At 37.8% G+C, this 23181-nt stretch overlaps 1 protein-coding gene across 7 annotated transcripts in view; it reads left to right on the forward strand.

The window, feature by feature from the left end:
• Positions 1-23181, forward strand: part of TBL1XR1 (transducin beta like 1 X-linked receptor 1) — a 178201-nt gene that overhangs the window by 47442 nt on the left and 107578 nt on the right. For 3 of the 7 annotated variants that reach the window (XM_027540627.1, XM_027540598.1, XM_027540604.1), the window contains exon 2: positions 2508-2597. The exons of the other annotated variants lie outside the window; for them this stretch is intronic. The gene's annotated coding sequence lies outside the window, so the exon portion shown is untranslated. The remainder of the gene's footprint in view (positions 1-2507; positions 2598-23181) is intronic. 7 annotated transcript variants of the gene reach the window in all.

Genomic DNA, 23181 nt, shown 5'->3' on the forward strand with positions numbered 1-23181 from the left:
TGACACATTCCATCAGTCACAGCACTTTCTGTATATACTGCGCAAGCCTTTTTTTGCATTTCAGTTGTGTTTTTACCTTTATGGAAATAATAAAGCATAATGTGTTGAAAATGTGGTATTTCTTACATTGTCAATATTAAAATGGCTACACAAAAATTGACCAATTTTGGTAAGTGCTGCTGTGAACGTGGGTGTGCATATATCTCTTCAAGACCCTGCTTTTAGAAGTAAGTTTATCTTTGATATGTCATGTATACATAAGAAAATGAGTGACCTAACTAAACAGATGTATATTATAAAGTGACAGGTAAAAGTTCTCAGTTTGACCTCATTCCATTCACTAGAGACAGCTGAAGAGTTTGGTGTATAGCCTTTCAAATGTGTTTTTGTGCAGCTAAGGAGTATGATATATATACATACACACAGATATATAAGTATATACATTGATATATGTATCATCTATATGTACATATATTATTGATATGTATCGATGTGAAAATAATGACTCATTTACATACAGTTTAGTAGTAATTGGGATTATATGCATACCGTTCTATTGACTTGATAGCCTAATTTTTTACAAAATAAAGATTGGAGTTTAAAACTGCTTAGTTCTGTGCCTTAGTTTCCTATAGAATGATTTTAGAAATGAAGAACTTTTTTTATTATGTAGTATTTTTGAAGAGGAAGATACAATACTGTCTTATTAAGTGTTTACTGTAAGAGGAGAATTATCTACTGCTAGTGATAAGTGCATCCTCTTTTATTTTCTTATTCATATGTTATTTTGATACCATAATTCAGCTGCTACTGTTTCTTCCATATCATGTTGTGTTTTATTGAATTCCTTTCTGTCTTGGTGTTGTATCTTTTCATTTTTTTTTTTCGGTAAGTAAAATTTTAGTTTTTCAATGTTTAAAAACGTCTTTATTTTGACTCTTAATGGAAAATCTGACTTGTGAGAGCAGTGCTTTCCAACCTTTTTCATGTCATAATATCTGTATGTTGCTGCTGCTGCTGCTGCTGTATAGAAAGTGATAATGTGTGTGTGGTGAGTGAAATTGTTTGCAACAATTCTCTTCAGATTACCTGGTAACCCATTCATTTGTAACACACATGTTGGTGAAGGTCTGTAGGAATCTGGTTTCAAAGTATTTTTCCCTTTGAATTTGGAGGAAACTGCTCTGTTATCTTTTAGCATCCTATATTTTTGATGAGAAGATGAATGTTAGAGTGATTCTAATTTCTGGAACCTTTCTCAGTGTTCTGAAATTTCTCCAGCATCATCCTGGATGTGGGTTTTTTTTTTTACTTGGTTTTTGTTGCATTGCATGTCTTTCAATTTGATGACTGAATTTTTCCTTAGCTCTTGGAAAGTTAAATGTGTCCCCTTGTTTGGATTAATTTCCCTCTACTTTTGGATATCTTATGTAAGTGGATGTTGGGCCTCTTAGATTTTAATTCACATTTTCTATTTTCTTACAGTTACCATCTTTGTGTGTGTTTTCCTTTACTTTGAAAGTAAGGTAAATTTCCCTTCCCTGTAAGGGAAAATCTCTTCGGCCTTATAGTATAGATAAGTAATTTGGTGTTTAGTTTTGCCTGTCCGTGTATTACTACACCCCCCACCCCCACCCCCGCCCCCCAACACACACACACATTTTTCTTCTCTCTGTTCATCTTGCTCCTCTTTTATTCTGTTAAGTTTTTCTCAGATGTTTGGGGAATCGTGGCTGATACTGGCGGTTGAAGTGTGTCTGCCTCAGTAAGTAGTTCTTTCTCCACCAGGCCTTTGTGTTGAGTGGTAGTTTTGGTGATAGATTCTTAGATGTGGACCAGCAGACCAGCCCTCCGAGAGAGAGTGGCTGAGGAGTGGGTAAGGTAGTGTGCCTCTCGCCTGCATAACTGTGGAGTCTTTAAGTAATGCAGCGGAGTAGTACTTTTTTAGATTTCACTCAGATAGTATTCAGATTGCTCCATTGCCCCTCTTTTCTTTGCCTTTTCCCTTTTTCCCCTTTTATTTCCCTCTTAGTGTTGGAAGCTTGATGGTCCTTCCATCTTTCTGCTCTGCTTTTCCCTCAGATCTGGCTACTCTCATAAGAAGCCTGACCCAGGCAGAAATGCCTTCTTTATGGAGATCAGCTCCCTGGCTCTATCTTAAAGGCAGAAGCTGCCACCCCTTGCATCTCAGTTCACAAAGTGGGGGGAGGGGATCATCTGTCCAGAGTAGGGTAATGTAGCCCCCTGATGAAGTCCCCTAATTGTTTCCTCCTTCTGGGAGTTGTGATTAATTTGATTATAACTTAGAATTTCTCTCTCTCGTCCTGGAAAAGACTTGAGTGTCTGACATATGATTTCATCCTTTTTCCCTCTTTTATTCCAGTCTTGCCATTATAATTTCTATATACCCAGAATTCTTTAAAATTTATGATTGTCCAGTGATGTCTTTTCTTGATCTGCAACGGTGTTATCATTTAAAGATAATTATTTTTTTCCTGTCATTTCAGGGGGACCTTGGGCTGGAGAAGAGAGAGAGACATCTATTTCAGTCCACTGCCTCCGACTGTAATTGGCCAATTTGTGACTAATTTTTAAAGGTAGAGAAGTCTTTAAAAAAAAAAGTGTTAGTTGCTCAGTCCTGTCTGACTCTTTTGCGACTCCGTAGACTGTAGCCCACCATGTTCCTCTGTCCGTGGGATTTCCCAGGCAAGAATACTGGAGTGGGTTGCCATTTCCTTCTCCAGGGGGTCTTCTGATGTTGTTAAACACATTCTTAAACAACATCTCTCTCTCAGTGTTCCTTAGAAGATTTACTAAATCATCCGGCCCTGGCCCCCTGTAGTAAAGAATATTTAATTTTCCATCTAAGTTGTAATGCTCATTGCTATTCTGTTGTAGAAGAAAACATGCATAACCATAGTGACCCTGCTGGCCATCACCTTCTGAATGCCCCCCCCACCCTTTTTTAGTATATAGGGTTATACATGTGAGTAAAGTCATCTTTTTTTTTTTTTTAAATTGTAAAGTCTTTATTGAATTTGTTAGGATATGGTTTTGGTTTTCTGGTGGTTAGGCATGTGGGTCTTAGCTCCCCAACCAGGGGCTGAACCTGCATCCTCTGCATTGGAAGGCAAAGTCTTAACATTGGACTACTAGGGAATATACATATTGTTTAAAGAGACAGTGTATATTGGAGAATATCCAGTCACTCATGAAGATGGTCAGGAAAAGGATAAAATTGTGTTGATATCTCTAGTGAAGCACAGCAAAAAGTAAGGAAGTGTTTTTGAAAATGATTTAGTAAAAACCTGGGGGAAAGGAATAAGAATAGCTAGAACATTTTTGTTCTTTGAGTCTTGTATGGGTGTTCAGTGTAGTTTTAGCATATACTCTGCTGGAGGGGGAAAAATATGATACTTATGTCCCAAATACTACTTTTCACTTAACACTTTGTAAACCCCGTCCCATCCCCCTCCTCCTCTTTGGTAGTGTCTTTGAGATTGGGTGAAGGATTTTATTGCCCAAATGTTTTTAACATCAGACTTTTGATGAAAATTTGAGATGTGTCAGTGCATACAACTGTAATAATGACAATGAGTATAGTCATTCTGACATGGCTTTCAGAATCTTTTGGTCTGTGGTCCACAGTGAGACATACATTTAACATTGCTGCTTTGTATAGTGTGTAACCCTGGAATCAGAGTTGTGTCAAAGTGTTTGCCTTTGATGTGATACACTCATATTATCTATTTCATTAACAAAAAGTATGACCCATTAACTTTATTTTATGATCTAATAATTGGTTATAACCTGCAGTTTGAAAAACTTTCTGGTTTAAATCCTGGTCTCTGGGAAAAGTGGGAAGATGGAGGGGTTTGGATTCTGAGAGACTGAGGGAATTTTAGCTTAATAGTTTTGGGTAATTTCCTTTGAGTCTGTTTTTGCAGCTGTAACTGGAAATAATAATATTTTGTTACCTTGATTGTGAGAATTGGAAATAAATGAAAAGTGCCTAGCAGTGCTAGGAATGATGTAGATATTTAATAATTGTAAGGTTTATTATTATCTTGGTTATTTTTATTACATGCCATCTGTCCTATTAAGTAGGCATTGAGATTCAAACGTTCTTGCTTTTAGGGAAGTAGATAACATTTTATTAATACAGAGGCGTAACTGTCCTACAGGATGAAAAGGATGTTACTGGAGCGTATTAGAGGTATAGTAACTTAAAGGAAGTCCGCATTGGGAAATTACAGGTGTGCCCTCTCTTTCCCCAAGGAACAGGGTCTCTCAAATTAGCTCCAGTTAAATTTGATACATAAAAGAGGAAAGGAAAAACAGGAATCATTTTAAAGCTGCAAAGCCAAGCATTTCAGAAAGTTGCAATTGTGCTTTGACCATAACGAATTGTTTCCACTTTCTCACTTCATGAATAATTGGACATCTTGAAGAATATGACAGTCGTAGGGACTAAATTCTCATGTTTCCCTTCAATAGCAGCAACACAGGGCCTCCAAGTCCAGTATTCTACCTTTATAGCTCAGTTTTGTCTCCCACTAGATACCAGCTTTTCCTCTACTGTTTTTCCTCTACTGTTCTTTATGATTTCTGCTGCAGTGTGATTTCTGCTGACCCTATGTCACACTCTTGATTTCTTGACTTCTGGCTATTTTAGTTGTAAGCAACAGAAATTGAAGCAAAGAAAGAGAAATGATATGTGGTGGTTGAATGAAGCAAAAAAAAACAAACCCTGAAGAGCAAGAGATCTGGGTCATAGGAATCAATGAGCTGGTTTGGCGGAAGTTGCTAATCTGCAGTTATTTTCCTATATAGTTTTTCTCTCTTCACATTCAGATACCTAGAAGAGAATCTGATTTGCCTAGCTTTGATTGTTTACATTCTTTGGCCAGGGGAGGACAAGATATGCTGAATGAAAATCCAACCAGGACTCGGCGCAGTAGAAGCTGTATTGTGTTTTTAAAGCAAAATTAGATGTTGTTCCAGAAGGAGACTGTATGCTTACAGCCAAAAACAACAGATGTCCAGTACTGTGTGTGTGTGTGTGTGTTTGTGGAGGGGTGTATATATATATTTTTCAAACTCTAGAGAGAAGATGTGTCTGGTTCTTAATCATTATCCTGCATAGAGTATGTATACTGGGCATGCTGTGTGGTTTAAAGAAGTGAACAGAATTCTGGGGAAATATGTGACTCAACCTTAGGGTATTTTGAAACTATGTGATATGAGAGGAGAGATAATAAGCAAATATAATGTCATTCCCAGGATTTCACATTCATTTATTTTAATATGCCACATTATATGACCATATTTACCTTTTATAAAGTTTACTCTGGAGGCATTGTAAAGGTTGGAGTGAGGGTGAAGGACTGTTTAAAAAGATAGAGGCAGTGAGAAAGTTGAAATGCACATTTATTAGGCCCTCTGATCTGATTTAATTTCCTACCATTTTTCCCTTACTTAACCACCATCGAACCACACTTTTGCTTACATCCAGCTTGTTCTCATCCCAGAGTCTATGTACTTTATTGGAATTCTCCCACCCTTAGTTAGCATTTGCTTGGATTTAACTCATATTTCCCTCCACACACACCCCCGCCCGCCGCCTTCCCAGCTGTAGTCTCTAATCTCAGTGCCTCTTATGGCATTTCACTATCAGATCATTCTGTTTTATTTTTTTCATCACAGTTACTACGTTTGTTATTTTTTCTGTTTTTAACCTGTTCCCCTAATAGTGGCGGTTAGGCAGGGTTTGATTGCTAAAGAAGACTCAAGGGACCGAAATGATGGTGCTGATTAGTCTGTGGTTTATTGCTGTAAAAGGGTGTAGCACAGCACCTGCACTGGGGTAGGGTTGTGCTTTACAGCCACAGCTTGCCTCACAGCAGTGGACCTGAAGAGGCTGAGCGTGAACTGCAGTGGGCCTGCCTCTGTAGATCATACCAGATATGCTTTTTCTCAGGTCAGGATCAGTGCGTGTGCACGAAGCACCCTGGAACTAGGGAACCGACAGTGGAGTCTCAGCTGGGACTTCTCATATCCTGTTGGCAACAAAGGCATATTTGTGCTATGTAACCAGCCCCAGTGGCAGAGCTCTCTGGAGGTCTTACCAAAACCAGGTGCAAACCATCAATCACACTGTTAACAATGAACAATAAACATTGCTGGTACAAACAATTCAAAGCTTACTGTACCCATAGTTTCAAATCAACCTTACTAATAATCAGTATGTTTGTTTTTTGTGTGTATTTTTTTTTAATTGGAGGATAATTGCTTTACAGTGTTGTGTTGTGTTGATTTCTGCCATACAACAATGTGAATCAGCCACAAGTATACATACTTATATGTTCCCTCCCTCTTAAACCTCCCTCCTACCTGCCCAGTCCCATCAGGTTGAGCTCCCTGCATCATATGGCAACTTCCCACCACTAGCTATCTGTTTTACATATGGTAATGAATATGTTTCAGTGCTGCTTTCTCAGTTTGTCCCACCCTCTCCTGACCCCTCTGTGCCCATAAGTCTGTTCTCTATGTCTGCGTCTCTGTGTTTTGTGCTCTGACCAGGCGTGGCTGCCATATAAGAAACTTATTTTAGGAATATACTGTGGCTGAAATTAACCCTCAGAATGCTTTCTGCTTTTATGTTTCCTTCTTTCTCTTCCACTGGAATATAAAGGCCTCTACAGCAGGGATTTATATTGAAAGTTGTCAATGATTTCCTTAAAGTGTTTAAGATTTGACAGTGGATATTCGGAATGACCAAAGGTACCTTTTCCATTTAGGTTTTTTCTTTTTTCCTTCTTCTAAGTTTGGGACCTTAGTGTCTTGGGAAGGACCAGGCACTTCATGCAGTACTGAGGGCTGGAAGCAGTGATTAATGAGAAGGAATGGGTATAAAAGTGAGTGTGATTCTCTTCCCCTTCTTCTTCCTTAATCATGAAGGGTCTTTGTGTCTAGGCAAATAAAATAGTTTCCTTTTTTGTTTGTTGTCATGTGTCCTAGACACAAAAAAATCGAACCGTCTCCTGTAAAAAGGTTCCCAGGTGGCGCTCGTGGTAAAGAACGCGCCTGCCAATGCAGGAGACACAAGAGATGTGGGTTCGATCCCTGGGTAGAGAAGATCCCCGGGAGGAGGGCGTGGCAACCCATTTCAGTATTCTTTTCTTGCCTAGAGAATCCCATGGACAGAGGAGCCTGGCAGGCTACAGTCCACAGTGTCACAAAGTGTCAGACATGACTGAAGTGACTTAGCACACACTGTAAAAAGAATTACATTATTTTTACATGCAGAGGAGGCAATAATAAATGCCGCCCCCCCCCTTTTTTTTGTGCCTTTTATTCACCAGACATTGTGCTAAAGTTTGTTGTTATTTGATTTTTATTTTTAAATGCATTCTCTCTAACCCTTATGAGAATACTACAAGGTGTAGGTGGTAATATCCTGATTTTAAACAAGTAGGAGCTGAGGCTCAGAAGTGCCGTGCTCAGACTTGTTCTTAGTAATGACCAGGCAGAGCTAGATTTGGATCTAGATCTCTGGGGCTCCCAAACCAGAGTTCTTATTGTACAAGGCAGTAGAAGTAGAAGATAGCAAGAACATTTTAGTGGATGCTCACGACCATAACGTTTTATGTGGTGTGAATATAAAAAAATTCAATGTTCTGCCCTTTACAGTTTGCTGATTCCTTATTAAACATAGCTTCTGGGGCTCTGTCTAGTCTCTTTCTTTCTGTTTCCTTTCTACTTAAGTATTTAGAACTGTCTCATCTCTCTCATTTGGATTCATGTCAAAAAGATAATGTTGAGATTGAACATCCCTATTTTGCTAAATAAATTCTGTTTGTTCTCAGAAACATACTTTCCTATTGCTATTGTATTGCGGACCTCACAATAATCTGCAGTAATTTAACTAATTTCACAGTATATCTAAATCCCAAATATTGTGGCCTTTTCCTTTTAAAACATTTCTAGATAGTCTTTCTCTGAGAAGTGATGAGCAATTATTTTAATCTAGGCTCTGGTAATCTCTCTATGGGTTCCTATTTTTGCTTCTCTTTCAGGTAACCATTTTTTAGTGTCATCATTTTGAAGATTTAAACATTTTACATGGCTCAAGGTTTAAATTTTGCCAAAGTATATACATGGAAAAATCTTCCTGCAACTACTTGGTTCCCCTCCTTGGAGGAACCAGTGTTCTCATTTTCTTATATGTCCTTCCAGAGATGATGTTATATACAAATAATAATATACTTTCTCTCAACTTTTTCCCTCTAAAATATTGTATATTAGTACACTGTTTTACCTTTTTTCCCTCCTTCCTCTTTTTGGCCCCAGCCTATGGAAAGGTGAATGTCATCTTGACTTATAGTATCAATTCATTTTTTTCATACTTCATATAAATCATACAGTAAGTGTCCTTGTTTATAGCTTGTTCAGCATTATATCTGAGTTTTATCCAGGTTTCATCAGAAGTTCTTGGTGAACTCTTAATTACATTTCTCTTACAGGACATGTCTTTTCATGTTTCAAACTTTAAATTTTTAGGAGCATCCTTTCATGTTTCAGGCTTTAAAATTTTTGTTTTCTGTAAGCTGTTTGTTTCCTACATTCTGAATGGAGGGTCATTTCCTTAAAGATCTTTTTATATATGAAGGAAGTTAATTTTTTATCTGGGAAATGTAACTTTTTTTCAGTTAATCATACCTTTTAATTTTGCATAGGATGGTTTTGGCATGTAGATTTTTTTAAAATTACATAACCTAATTAATTTTTATGGCCATTAAACATTTCCCTCCATAATACTCCTTACTTGTTTTCCTCAGTAAATCTACTTACTGTCTTCCGAACATCACAGAACTTTTATTAAGCCACACCTTAATGTCAATAAAAATGAAAGTACAATAAGGAAATGAAAAGTGATAGCTCTGAAAGTGATATTTGAGTCAGATGTAAATGGAGTTACAGAAGAAAAGAATGTTGCCACCATTCTAGAGACTCTGGATTTGCAGTGAGAGGAGCTTAATGAAGGCAGACTTATGAATAAATGAGGGAAAGTGGTTGTGCTGAAAAGGGCGATGTCCAGAGGAAGTGATGCTGGCAGAATCATCACACTAATGGGACTCTTTTAACATTGAAAGTGCAGGGGATAAAATGTTAGAAGCTGGTCCCAATTTAGACAAGGGTATGGCAGTTTCCCAAGATGTATAAAATGTAAAAGATGCTCTCCCTCTGTATTGTAAGTTATACCATTAGAGGAGACAAGTGCTATTCAAACTACTGGATAAGTTTATTTATAGGCAAATAAAGCACTTTGGTTCACAGTTGTTCTCATTTTTTGAATTAGAATGTACTGAGTATTAGTTCTCCTATATTTTATCCTCTTATATAACTGACAGTTTTAAAAGGTCATCCAACAGTTCCCCCAGATTAAGGTTAGTTGGCTTGATTTCATCTAAGTCATTTTTATGGTCCCACACTACTGGACAAAGTGAAGACTGCCTGCGTGTGTTTAAACAGCCCTTCCTCTCCCTCTGTATGTATCTGCTCGGTTGTGTCCAACTCTTTGCAACCCTATGGACTGTAGCCCGCCAGGCTCCTCTGTCCATGAGATTCTCCAGGCAAGAATACTGGAGCAGGTTGCCATTTCCTACTCCAGGAGATCTCTTTCCAACCCAGGAATTGAACCGGAGTCTTCCTGCATTGCAGGTGCATTCTTTGCCACTGCACCATCTGGGAAAGCCTTCCTGTCCCTCCAAAACTCCTTAAATTGACCTGATAAGTTTCAGAAAGTGATCCCTTTGTTGTTCTGATCTTGAAGTTCATCATAGATAGGATTCTAAATATGGTATGCTTTTCTTGTATTTAGGACTTGAGTTGCTGGAACTGCTTTGGATCTCATTTCTTCTCTAAATTGCTAGTGTAGATACTAATAGTCTTACACACTTATTTGAAGAAGAATATGTGAGATCATGAAAGACAGTGCTTTTGTGTATTTCTTAAGCACCTGCTGTTTACTAGGTTCTGTGTTAGGCATTGGGGTATGAATAACACTTGGGTCCACTTTTTCTCTTGAAGGAGCTCATAGTCGGCTAAAGTTGGGTAAACAGATGAAAGATAATACATTGGAGTTATATAAAAATATAGAATTATAACTCATGCTGAAAATTCAGATAACAGAACATGAAAGTGTTGCTAAATTCTTTGCTATGTTCTGTGATGTTCTCTGATGTTGGAGATACCATAGGAATGATTCTTGTTTTCAAGGTAATTGGTGGGAACTTCCTTTGTAGTTCAGTCAGTTAAGAATCTGCCTGCAATACAGGAGACAGCTTCAATTCCTGGGTCGGGAAGATCCCCTGGAGAAGGAAATGGCAGCCCACTCCAGTGTTCTTGCCTGGAGAACCCCATGGACAGAGGAGCCCGGCAGGCTACAGACAGACCATGGGGCCTCAAGAGTTGGGCACGACTTAGCGACTAAACCACCATGTATACAAGCAGAGTTTGTTTATATAGGTCAGGTGCCATAAAAGATACTTTTAATATAAACAATATAACATAATTGAACTTGGACAGCAGGTATATACAGATTTTAATCTGTCTTTGGCACATTTCATGTTGAAAGCATATAGTCTGATTTTGGATTGTGAATACATTTTATGAATACATTTTATGAGCAGAGTAGGTTAATTGACCAACTCAAGGGTTATATTGTTAAGTTTCTGTTGAAGCTAGGTTTTGAGACTCTGGTCCAATGTTCTTACTCCTAATCTTGTGCCTAAATTGTTAAGTATTATAATTTAGCATTATGTACAGTCATTTGAAAAAGATTTGGTTTTCAATTCATGTCTCTATAAAAGCTTACATACTATGTCTTCCTCTTTTCCAGAGATTAAATGAAAAATATTGATTCTGATTATTTACTGAACATGTTTTTATTCAGTATTTTTGGAGAGCCTGTGCTGAGAACTCTTGAAGAGCTGTTGGCTACCATGAAATTTAGTTTAATAGATGGTATAAGTCTTGAATATAAATAGCTAGACAAATAATACTAATTATTTGTCTAGAGCTAAAACTAAATAAAGCTGATAATCGTTATTTTATGGGTGTTACAAGAAAGGACTTGGATTCAAAGGAGTAAGCAATTATTTCCCATCAGGAGAATCAAAGACTTCATGGATGCAGAATAGCTGAGCAAAGGCTTGAAAGATACTTCATGGGCATGTTAATGGAAGCATGTACTGATTGTTTGGTAAAAGATGTTTGACAAATGATCATTGGATCATAAACATTACCAATTTTTGTTCTCAGCAGAATATTGTTAATATGATTCAGGATCATGTAGTAGGCCTCTGACAGCATCAGCATCTTTTGATAACTTGTAAGAAATGCAAATCCCTGGTCTTGTCCCAGGCCTAGCAGTTGAATCATGAAGTTGGGGATGAGGAAGGAGGGTACCCAGCAATCTTGGCTTTATGAGTATTTTCTTGTTTTGAGAGAACCAAGCATTTACTATTCATAATTTGTGGGGGAAAATGCAGTATCTGTATCAGCTTTATTGGGTAGAGCTTAAGTTCACTTGTTCAGTTGTGTCTGACTCTTTGCAACCCCATGGACTGCAGCACGCCAGGCTTCCCTGTCCATCACCAACTCCTGGAGCCTACTCAAACTCATTGTCCATTGTGTTGGTGATGCCATCCAACCATCTCATCCTGTCGTCCCCTTCTCCTCCTGCCTTCAGTCTTTTTCAGCATCAAGTCTTTTCCAGTGAGTCAGTTCTTTGCATCAGGTGGCCAAAGTATTGGAGCTTCAGGATCAGTCCTTCCAGTGAATATTCAGGACTGATTTCCTTTAGGATTGACTGGTTTGATCTCCTTGCAGTCCAAGAGACTCTCAAGAGTCTTCTGCAACACCACAGTTCAAAAGCATCAATTCTTTGGCGCTCAACTTTCTTTATAGTCCCACCTCTCACGTCCATACATGGCTACTGGAAAAACCATAGCTTTGACTAGACGGACCTTTTTTGGTAAAGTAATGTCTCTGCTTTTTAGTATCCTGTCTAAGTTGGTCATAGCTTCTCATCCAAGGAACAAGCGGCTTTTAATTTCATGGCTACAGTCACCATCTGTAGTGATTTTGGAGCCCAAAGAAATGGTCTCTCACTGTTTCCATTGTTCCCCATCTATTTTCCATGAAGTGATGGGACCAGATGCCATGATCTTCATTTTCTGAATGTTGATTTTTAAGCCAACTTTTTCACTCTCCTCTTTCACTTTCCTCAAGAGGCTCTTTAGTTCTTCTTTAGTTCTTTTTTGCTTTCTGCCATAAGGGTGGTGTTGCATCTCTGAGGTTATTGATATTTCTCATGGCAGTCTTGATTCCAGCTTGTGCTTCATCGAGCCCAGCATTTTGCGTGATGTATTTTGCGTATACTTTTTGGTAAATAAATGGTCTTCCTCTAGAAGCTATTATTTTTAATCACCCATACTAAACTTTGATTACAAGTCATTGCTCTCCAACTTAACTATTTGATTATAAAATCTCTTGTCAGTGTAAGGGATAATGTTTTTTTTTAATCTTAAAAATTTGAAAATCTAGTAACTGAAGAATTTAGTGAATTTTTTAAATTGTCAGGAATAAGTATAAAGACACTTGCAAATGGGTCATTGTAGTCATTGGTAAGTACCATATAGAAAGGAAACATATCTTGGTAAAGTTTTTTATTTTTATGAAATCTTTTAATGACACATCAATTTTATACTAAGAATCTTTTTGAAATTTTTGTTTTTAAAAAAATTTTCTAATAATTCATTATTTCAAATGAAATGCTAATAATTGAGGAAATGCCAGAATTTTTAAAAGTGACTGCATTTTATATTCACACCAGCAGTGTGTGAGGTTTACTGCTTATACACATCCTTGATAACCATTATTACTGGGGCTTTTGTTGTTGATAACCTTATTATTATTTTTTTTTAAATTGTGTTTCTTTGAAGCAAAAAAGTTTCAAATTTTCTTGATGGCAGTTAACTTTCTTTCCTTTTGTTACTTCTGCTTTAAGTATAATCTCTAAGAAACCATTGCTTAAATCTAATGTCACTCAGGTCTCTGATCGATTTTAAACTGATTTTTATGTGATAGGAAGTAGGGTTTTAGCCTCATTCTTTTGCATGTGTATATTCAGTTGTCTCAGCATCCATTTGTTACAATGACAGATTTTTGTGAATTTTTAAAAAAAGAATTATTTTATATTGGAGTATTGTTGACTAACAGTGTTGTGTTCATTTCAATTATACATATACATGTACCTATAGTTTCAGCTTTAGCATCATTCCTTCCAAAGAAATCCCAGGGCTGATCTCCTTCAGAATGGACTGGTTGGATCTCCTTGCAGTCCAAGGGACTCTCAAGAGTCTTCTCCAACACCACAGTTCAAAAGCATCAATTCTTCGGCGCTCAGCCTTCTTCACAGTCCCACTCTCACATCCATACATGACCACAGGAAAAACCATAGCCTTGACTAGACGAACCTTTGTTGGCAAAGTAATGTCCCTGCTTTTGAATATGCTATCTAGGTTGGTCATAACTTTCCTTCCAAGGAGTAAGCATCTTTTAATTTCATGGCTGCAGTCACCATCTGTAGTGATTTTGGAGCCCAGAAAAATAAAGTCTGACACTGTTTCCCCATCTATTTCCCATGAAGTGGTGGGACTAGATGCCATGATCTTCGTTTTCTGAATGTTGAGCTTTAAGCCAACTTTTTCATTCTCCACTTTCACTTTCATCAAGAGTGAGTCTGAGTGAACTCCGGGAGTTGGTGATGGACAGGGAGGCCTGGCGTGCTGCAATTCATGGGGTCACAAAGAGTCGGATACGACTGAGTGACTGATCTGATCTGATCTGATTCTTTTTCAAATTTTTTTTCCCACTTAGGTTATTACAGAATATTGATTATTAATATTTTGTGAATTTTTATCTGTACTTCCTAGATCTTATTCGTGGTTTAAGAGATTGAGTTTTACTGACTGCTGTCATCCCGTTGTCTATTATTACTGACTGCTGTCATTCCTGTTGTCTAAAATAAGAACAAATTCACTAAGTATTGAAGAAAAACTGCTGTAAATAAAAGCACTGTGTTTCATCGTAGGAGTCATATTTTTAGAAGGACACAAACTGGAGCAGCTTTTGTAATTGTTACATCACAATTTTTTAAAATGGGAAATAGAACACTTGGGAATGAGACTGAGAGAAAGTCCTTCCAGTACCTAAGGTTTTCATTTAGAGCAGGTTAAAAGCTTGTTTTGTGTAGCTCTAGAGGCTTTTCACTTTCATGCATTGGAGAAGGAAATGGCAGCTCACTCCAGTGTTCTTGCCTGGAGAATCCCAGGGACGGGGGAGCCTGGTGGGCTGCCGTGTATGGGGTCGCACAGAGTCGGACACCACTGACGCCACTTAGCAGCAGTAGCAGCAGCAGAGGCCCTAAGTAGAAGTTACAGGTAGATGCATTTGAATGCTAGAGAGGAAAGAACTTTGTAACAGTCTGAGCTAATACTTTAGTAAAATGGGCACCCTCACATGAAAGCACTCACCATTGAAGGAACTCAAGCAGAGGTTGAGTTATTTTGTCCTTAAATTGACAGAATGGATTTCTGCGTGGAACAAAGGTTGTTGAAGAATTTCCATTTTTCTCTTCTACTTTGCTTTCGTATTTATGAAGGGTTGTTCTTTTCAGGGTTCATCTGTTTCCACATTCCTGTCAAATAGCAAAATGAGAGAGTGAAAATAGATTATTGCCTTGAAGGATTTGGTTAGCCAACATTATTATGCATTATCCTGAAAACTGATCCCCTTTTTGAGCTAATTCTTTTCTTTTTTGGCTTAACTAAGCTTGTTGGAGAAAACAATGAACAGTGGGAACGAGACACTATAGCAAGAGGGAAAAGTTAGTGAGAACTGAAAATCAAAGTGTTAGTCCATCCCATTTGTCATAGTGGTGATTCACTGACTGTGGACTGAAGTTCGCAAGATTTCAGAAACCTGCAAACTGTGATAGTGTAAATGGAATTTCATTGTTAAACTTCCAGGAAAATCTAAAAGGTACCTTTCCTGATTGAGGAATTTATGCTGTTACTTTGTGAAGGATGCATTAGAAGAGAGTTCTCCTAAGGAGAAGGAGAACATGTACTAGTACCTGTTTGTACTTTTGTGATAGGTGTATTTAAATCATTTGTTGTAAGGTTTGAAAGAAACCTCTTAGTTATGTAAGCTGATTGATGCAAATATATTTAAATACCTGGCTTTTAGGCAGAATGATTTAAGGACCTTTTAGTGATACGACTCAAACTGAAAATAAGAATTAAGAACATGAAAAAAGTAGGTGTCTTTATTTCTTTGAAGTGAGATTTTGGAGTGGCTTTTAAAATAGAAAAAACTGAACTTAGCCTGTTTCATGTTTTAAACATTTATCTTGTTTGCTCATTTTACAGGCTTTTATTTTAAAGACTGTGCCAAAATTCTCACTTTGAGAATAGCCTGTATTTTGGTTGGGAAAAATTGGCTTAAAATAAAAGCTTTCTTTCTGTGATGTTGGTATAGGTTTGCTTCAATGTGTAATTGGTACAAATCAATTAAAGTGAAGATTTTATGTAACTGTAACTTTTTAAGACTTAAATTTAGAAGTTTTTATTAATGTGTGTATTTTTATGTTTAAGAAAGTGAAAATAATGTTTTGAGAAAGAGACTCACAGACTTTGAAAGCGAACATATGGTTGCCAGTGGGAAGGGATAGTTGAGGACTTTGGGAAGGTCATGTACACACTGCTATATTTAAAATGGATAACCAACAAAAACCTATATTATGGCACATGGAACTCTGCTCAGTGTTATGTGCCAGCCTGGATGGGAGGGGAGCTTGGGGAAGAATGGATACATGTATATGTATGGCTGAGTACCCTCACTGTTCACCTAAAACTATCACAATGTGGTTAATTGACTATATCCCAATAGAAAATTATTTGGATGTTAAAAAATTAAAGTAAAAATACTGTTTTTCATGTATATGAATTTTTTTCCTGAACCTACTTATACATTAAGAAAAGACTTTTCAAATATGAGTTTGAGCAAGCTCTGGGAGTTGGTGATGGACAGGAAAGCCTGATGTGCTGCAGTCTATGTGTGGGGTTGCAAAGAGTCAGACATGACTGAGCAACTGAACTGAACTGAATTAAAGTATACTGTCAAGATTTTCATTTCCTTTGCCTGCTTTTGAATGGCCCTCCTGAAGATTGTTACTGTTTACAGGTTTCTGTGACTCCACAAGTTAATAAAAAAGATTTCACTTTTTCTCACTTTATAGCTATAAGACATAAATGTGAAGTATGGAATAGTATGTGTAGGAAATATTGCACAACCTGATATTTTCCTATGGTTGACTTCTTGTAATGTTTAACAGCACTCTTAGCTTAATTTTTTCTTCCCTGGTGGCTCAGAGGGTAAAGCGTCTGCCTGCAGTGTGGCAGACCTGGGTTCAATCCCTGGGTTGGGAAGATCCCCTGGAGGAGGAAATGGCACCCCACTCCACTGCTCTTGCCTGGAGAATCCCATGGATGGAGGAGCCTGGTGGGCTACAGTCCATGGGGTCACAAAGAGTCCGACACGACTGAGCGACTTCACTTTCACTTTCACTTAGCTTAATTTATTAGAGAGGAATTCACTGTATTAAATAGTACCCTACACTCAAGTAGTGAAAGTGAAAGTGTTAAGTCACTCAGCCCTGTTCTACGCTTTGCCACCCCATGGACTGTAGCCCACCAGGCTCCTCTGTCCGGGGGATTCTCTAGGCAAGAATATTGGAGTGGGTTGCCATTCCCTTATCCAGGGGATCTACCCAACCCAGGGATTGAACCTGGATCTCCTGCATTGTGGCAAATTCTTTACCATCTGAGCCACCAGGGAAGAGTTAGCTGTATTGCAATTTAAGAAATGCTATTGGAATTGGAAGGTGAAGATGTGGATGCTAATTATTTGTTATTTGCAAAAGAGCTCGAAAAGATAGATACCTGACCACCAGTTTTTCCTGCACATATGTGATGATCTGTGCTTGATTCAGGCTACTGCCACGTATTTAAAGAACCTGTTGCTCTTTGCAACAGCCTGTTTACCTCTGTTAGACCGGAGCCATTGATCCTAAAGCTCTGCTTTTCCTCAAACTTGACTGTAATAGCAATATGAAAGCTAGCCCCGCAAAATTGAATTTCCAACAGTGTGGCTTTACTATTGGTGGACTTGCAGTATTTTATGTTCTAACATTTCAGGTCAGAGGTCTTGACTTCTTCAAGTGCACAAGAGTTCAAATTATAGTATATAGAGCCAAATTTGACATCTGTGTTAGAGGCTGATCTCATGAGAGTATTAAGGGCTTTTGATTAGTACTTAGCAGTTTCCAGGGAATATGTTGAACTTTTTGATGTTCTCTCCATTCTGTCATCTCACTTCTTCCTTTACCCCTGCTTGGAGTGATGTTCTTAATAACAGTTCTAGATGCCTTGACACACAGGCTTATAGTGTTCACCACATGTGTTTTGTATAGCAGTTAATGTCTTCGTGTATCTTGTTTTAGAGGAGGGGGAAATATTTGAATTGTTGTATACCCTATATCACCTAATAGAATGTACTTTACTTAAGAGACAATATTTTGGAATAAGTACATTTGACAGTAGTGCTCAGAAGCAGAATTTTGGTTAATTTGTCAACATTGTACAGATATATTTTAAGTATGTCTTCTCTTAATAGAATAAAAGTTTGCTTATTAATGTTGCTGTAGTTTTTCCACATGCTTCATGGTTTTGACTTCACATTTATTAATTAGAATGCTGGAATTACCCCCATTTCTTCCATCTGTGGGATGGGGAACAAGGATGGTTCTTTTAATTGCTTCAAACCCTGTGTTTTTCTAGGTTTCTAGTAATCTGAGGTTCTTAATTAGTTGCAGCTTCCACCAATTTTATTTCTTTAGCAAGAAAAATCTAGTAAAATCTAAAAGTGTGTCCAACATGCACAGTGGTAGCCTCTGTCAAGGCATCTACAGCTGCCAGTGTGCTCTGTACCACAACCAGGCTTGCCTTCCTTATACCTCACAGAAACAGTCTCCTCTCCCATGTGCCAAGCAGAGACTTGTGTTCAGAGCCAGAGATGAACGGTGATCCATCGTCCTGTTAGACCACCAGATTTATGTTAATAATCAGATTAGACCCTTTCATCAGGGAGTTTAGAATTTAAAGAGAAAATTAATACATCAGTTGTGACTTTTCCTCTGCAGGAGGTAGGCTGTGAAAGGGAAGGAAGAGATTGACATATAGGAAGATTTCTCGGTGAAGGGCTTTGTTTTTAAATCTTTATTATGAAAAATGTCAAAACATGTAAGAGAAAATGCAGTGAATTTTGCGTTCCTGTTGCACAGTTCCCAACATTTACCACCACATGGCCAGTCTTTTGCATCTGTATCAAGGGTCAGCAAAACTAAGGCCTGCTTTTTTGTAAACAAAGTTTTGTTGAAACACACTAAGCCCATTTGTCTATGTTGTTGTCTGTAGGCTGTCTTTGTGCTACAGTGACAGCACTGAGTAATTGTGACAGGGACCCGAAGGCCCCCCAAACCTAAAATACGAGTTATCTGGGCCTTCCCAGAAAATATTGGAATATGCCCATCCATTCCTCTCTCAGTAATATCTTTTTTCACCTTTTCTGTAAATTTGAACTCTTGTATACCTTTCAAATAGATTTACCAGCTTTGGACATTTTTGTACATTCTGTTTTATATTATTATTCATCGTCTCTTTTATCATTATTTTTTATTCTCATTATTCTTACTTTAGCTGAACCATTTGAGAATAAGAGTTGCACATCGTGATTTTTTATCTCTCAGTGCTTGTATGTATTTCTTAAGAACAAGTACATTCTCCTGTTACAGTAACCATAGTGCGATGGTCTAATTTAGGGGTATTGATATTGATACATACTGTTACTTAATGTGTTTCATGTTCAAATATTGCTAATTGTTGAAATGATCTTTCTAACACTTGTTTACTCTGATACAGGATCTAGTCCAAGATCACACACTGACTAATCTTTAGTCTGGCCTCAGACTTTCTTTGTGTCTTACTATATTGACATTGACAGTTGTGAAGAATATTCCTCAGTTTGGGTTTGCTTCCTCAGAAACGGGTTCAGATTATGTTGACTGTGGTTTTAAAGAAAAGGATGAAATCCTTTAACAAGCAAAAGCTATCGGTTATAATTGAAAGAATTCTGGATCAAAAATTAAGAGTCTGAGTTCTAGTTACAAAGAAAGAATTGCTTATCTGTCATCTCAGCATAATTTCCACTCTATGTGTGTGTGGTGAGAAGGAAAACAAAAAAGAAATACGTTGTATTTAAAGAGCATATACTTTGGAGGTGGTGACATAGTTCTAAATAGCAGCTCTTGGTGGAGGAGCTACTGTAATTGTTTGAATGTAAGCATCTTAACATCTTAGGGCCGTTTGTAAAGGTGACAAATATATTCCTGCCTTTTCAAATTGTTCTGGGGATTAAATGAGATAACATATGTGGAGTAAAAAGTTGCTATATTGTGAGATACTGATTTAAATGCAGTAGATTTGGAAAAGAGGGAAATTAATATGAATTAGAGCTGTCAAAAAGAAACATTAAAGAAGATTACACTTGACCTGTGATCTGTAGAGAATCCATGAGAAATTTTTAAGGGTGAAGCAATATGGTAAGATTAGCGTGGGAAGTAAGATTAGAGTGAGAAGATTGCAAGAACTAATGATAAACCTTAGTCTTTTGAGTTTAAAGACCTGGATTATATTCCAGCTTCTGTTTTTGGGGCTTCCCTGGTGGCTCAGAGGTTAAAGCATCTGCCTGCAATGCGGGAGACCTGGGTTCGATCCCTGGGTCGGGAAGATCCCCTGGAGAAGGAAATGGTAACCCACTCCAGTATTCTTGCCTGGAAAATCCCATGGAGGGAGGAGCCTGTTGGGCTACAGGACTGAGTGACTTCACTTTCACTTTTCTGTCTTTGACTTGTTGTTTAAATTGGGGTAGATCACTTCATCTGTCTGGGCTGTATTTTCCAGCACTGTAAAATGACTTGTATATCAGTGTTCTTCCGAGAGGAGGAACATCACTGATAGGTAGGAATATTAAGGAAGGACTTTGAGCAGGAAGGAATCGAGCTGGATCTTGAAAAATGGATAGGCTCTGGATGGGACAAGAAGGAAAGTGGAAGCTGTTAGAATAAGCATACTAAATTAAAGAGGGCACCATTGAGAATAAACCTAGTCTATCACAGAATAAGAAGGGATGCATGTTGGAAAGCAGTGAGAAACTGAGGTTGTCTGGTCTAGGCCCTGTAAGTAGGATGTTGGCATTTAGAGTTGTGGAGTAGGAAAATGGCCCTCTCAGTTATTTAAATGAAGTTTGGTGAGATATGTATTGGAATATAACTAGATTCACCTTATGCCGCATTTTGGAATGATGGTTTGTGGATTGTTTGCTTAGGGAGCCTAGGGTCTTTTTGTTGTAGAGGAGAGTCCTCAATCCTCTCCTTCCAGAAATTTGGTGTTAGAAATACCAAGACTTAATGGAAGGAAAGGGCAAGGACAAAACACTGCAAATAAAATGACCTGGAAGAAAATGCGAGAGGTTGAAATACAGGCCCAAGGAGATTTTTGGAATGTTTGTGCACGTCAGTTGATTTTGGAGCTTCTGTTGATGCTGCAGGAACAATAAATGGTTTTGGAAGTAAACTAAAATAATCCTCAAAGTTGGTAGCCAGTGCTGTCGCCTGAACTGAGAGGTAAACCAGCAGCACATCACGACGCAGTGCGTGAGATTGTCTATTTAGAGCAGATTTCAACAGTCCCGTCCTGTGGCAGGAGAAATGGTATACAAATAATTGTTCTTTGTAGATCTCTCTGCCTCAGGATTGATAACCTTTCACCCTCCACTCATTTCTGTTTATTTACCTACCTATAAATAAAATCAATGGGAGTCTTAATTATGTGTGAATCCAGTCATTCATTGGGAATAGAAGAGCCATGGGACCGTATTTGACCACAAGTTGTTGAAACAAATTCCAGGAACAAACTTAATTGGGCTGAGTGGGAATATTCTTGATCCATAAAACTGCTGTGGTTTCTTTATTTCAAAATCTGACTATCCAGGTTTTTCTGAGCTAATGATTTCAGTAAATCCTGTTTTCTGGAGTTTCTTTCTTGTATTTGCAGTCAGTGAACCTGAATGGTTACAGTGCTAAAACTAAGTATTTACTCTTGTTTTTAGAAACTGAGACAAGACAGTCCCCATATATTATAACGTACTCATAATTATTTGTTCTCTTCTTCTTTTACTAAAATATAAACTTAAGGGAATTTTCTTTACTGCTCTGTTTTTATCATTGGAAATGATCCTGGCTTACAGTAGGCACTCAACTCATGGTAATCAAATGAGTGAAGAAATTCGGTATTTCACAGCATAATGCATAATTAATCCCAGTAATAATTAATTATGAATTAAGCCCAATAAAAAGAGAAATCACAAATGGATTCTTCTAAAATTTCCCTAAAGTCTTTCTACTTACTCTGTTTCTCCTTCCCCCTTTGATTATGGGCTTTGCTTTGATCAGTGAAAGGGGAATATGACAAGTCATATTTTGATTTTGTCTAGCAGTCTGTTCATGACTTTGGAAAAAAATTCCATGACCAGGTTTTTAGGTTTAATTGGAAAGGACATTTAATTTCCTTTAATAAAAACCATCAAATTTATAAGTTATTCTGTACTAGCAGTTAAATTTTAAAACATTGGTAAATACTTAAAAATTTTCTACATAAAATTTATATTAAATCTTATTAAATTATCAAATTACCAGTGATGGGGGTGTACAAAAGACATGTGTATAGTTAATATTTGTTATTTACATGACGGGAATTTAATTTTCTGGCTTTGGATGACTTAGAAAATCAGAAATTTCAGTGCTTTAAAAAAAAATACCTTGGAAGTAAGAATTCATGGGGCTTCCCAGGTGGCTCAGTGGTGGAATCTGCTTGCCAGGTAGGAGATGGGGGTTTAATTCCTGGGTTGGGAAGATCCTCTGGAGAAGGAAATGACAACCTACTCCATTATTCTTGCCTGGGAAATCACATGGGCAGAGGAGCCTGGCAGGCTACAGTCCATGGGGTCACACAGAGTTGGACACAACTGAGTGACACAACAACGACAATGAGGAATGCATATAATAAAGTGAAAAAAAGGTGGGGGGACTTCTTTAGTATCCCTGTCCTCAGAGACAACAATGTTAAGAACTTGTGTTTTGATTCTTTTGATGGTTCCCATTATATATTTATGGGGAAATATTTTTCTTTTTTTTGTCTTTCTTTGTCTGTGAGCTTTGTATACCATTTATTGTCTTCAGCTTTTGAGTGAAATGTCCATGATAATGTCTTTGTGAAATATGTATTCTTTGAATAATGCTTGGGAAGAGAAAATCATTGTAGATTGACATAAAGAAAACATGAGAAGGTAATGAATATGTGTCCATTTCAATTCTGACACTGTCTCCCTGGAGTTAGCATCATCTCACCAGTAAAAGGATCAGTCCAACAAGACTACCCCTATTTCAGATGCCAGACACAGGTCCTAGATTGTCGCTTCTGACCAACTGGCTATAAATTGGGGTTCCTGTGACTTGATAATTTGGGCTGGATAATTTGCTAGAATGGCTCATAGAACTTAGGGAATCACTTATTTATGTTTACCAGTTTATTGTAAAAGGAAGGGTTTAGCAGAGGATACAGATGAACAGACAAATGGAAGAGATGCATGAGGCAGAGTCTGGGGAAGAGGTGCAGAGCCGCGCTTGCTAGTGCATTTATGCATCAGTGAGCCAGCAGGCTCTCTGAATCCCATCCTTTTGAGTCTTATATGGAGGCTTCATCATGCAGCATGGTCAGACCTTAGCCCAGTCACCACTCTCTCTCTTTGCTGGAGGAAGACAATGGTGGAGTTCTTTTTTGTGACCAGCTCCATCCTGAAGTTGTCTAGTAGCTCACCGAGAGTTTCCTCATTACAACTAAAGTCATTTCTGTCATCCAGCAAATTCCAAGGAAT

The sequence above is a fragment of the Bos indicus x Bos taurus genome, chromosome 1 (assembly GCF_003369695.1).
Source record: "Bos indicus x Bos taurus breed Angus x Brahman F1 hybrid chromosome 1, Bos_hybrid_MaternalHap_v2.0, whole genome shotgun sequence".
Classification (NCBI taxonomy): Eukaryota; Metazoa; Chordata; class Mammalia; order Artiodactyla; family Bovidae; genus Bos; species Bos indicus x Bos taurus.